This window comes from Physeter macrocephalus, chromosome 18 (genome assembly GCF_002837175.3).
Source record: "Physeter macrocephalus isolate SW-GA chromosome 18, ASM283717v5, whole genome shotgun sequence".
Lineage (NCBI taxonomy): Eukaryota > Metazoa > Chordata > Mammalia > Artiodactyla > Physeteridae > Physeter > Physeter macrocephalus.
This window is the reverse complement of record NC_041231.1, coordinates 29,150,876-29,152,322: the sequence shown is the minus strand read 5'-3', so window position 1 is coordinate 29,152,322 and position 1,447 is coordinate 29,150,876.

Below are 1,447 nucleotides of genomic sequence, written 5' to 3'. Positions count from 1 at the left end.
CTCAATACATAAGGCAAATACTAACAGCCACAAAAGGGGAAATCAACAGTAACACAATCATAGTAGGGGACTTTAACACCCCACTTTCACCAATGGACAGATTATCCAAAATGAAAATAAATAAGGAAATACAAGCTTTAAATGATACATTGAACAAGATGGACATAATTGATATTTATAGGACATTCCATCCAAAAACCAGAGAGAACACTTTCTTCTCAAGTGCCCAAGGAACATTCTCCAGGATAGATCATATCTTGGGTCACAAATGAAGCCTTGGTACATTTAAGAAAATTGAAATCATATCAAGTATATTTTCTGACCACAATGCTATGAGACTAGATATCAATTACAGGAAAAAATCTGTAAAAAATACAAACACATGGAGGCTAAACAATACACTACTTACTAACCAAGATATCACTGAAGAAATCAAAAAGGAAATCAAAAAATACCTTGAAACAAATGACAATGAAAACACGACGACCCAAAACCTATGGGATGCAGCAAAAGCAGTTCCAAGAGGGAAGTTTATAGCAATACAATCCTACCTTAAGAAACAAGAAACATCTCAAATAAACAACCTAACCTTACACCTAAAGCAATTAGAGAAAGAAGAACAAAAAACCCCCAAAGTTAGCAGAAGGAAAGAAATCATAGAGGTCAGATCAGAAATAAATGAAAAAGAAATGAAGGAAACAATAGCAAAGAAAAAAAAACTAAAAGCTAATTCTTTCAGAAGATAAACAAAATTGATACACCATTAGGCAGACTCATCAAGGAAAACAGGGAGAAGACTCAAATCAATAGAATTAGAAATGAAAAAGGAGAAGTAACAACTGACACTGTAGAAATACAAAGGATCATGAGAGATTACTACAAGCAACTATATGCCAATAAAATGGACAACCTGGAAGAAATGGACACATTCTTAGAAAATCACAACGTTCCGAGACTGAACAAGGAAGAAACAGAAAATAAAAACAGACCGATCACAAGCACTGAAATTGAAACTGAGATTAAAAATCTTCCAACAAACAAAAATCCAACAGCATATTAAAAGAATCATACACCATAATCCAGTGGGGTTAATCCCAGGAATGCAAAGATTCTTCAATATATACAAATCAATCAATGTGATACACCATATTAACAAACTGAAGGAATAAATAATATGATCATCTCAACAGATGCAGAGAAAGCTTTTGACAAAATTCAACACCCATTTATGATAAAAACCCTCCAGAAAGTAGGCATAGAGGGAACTTAACTCAACATCATAAAGGCCATATATGACAAACCCGCAACCAACATCGTCCTCAATGGTGAAAAACTGAAAGCATTTCCACTAAGATCAGGAACAAGACAAGGTTGCCCACTCTCACCACTGTTATTCAACATAGTTTTGAAAGGTTTAGCCACAGCAATCAGAGAAGAAAAAGAAACA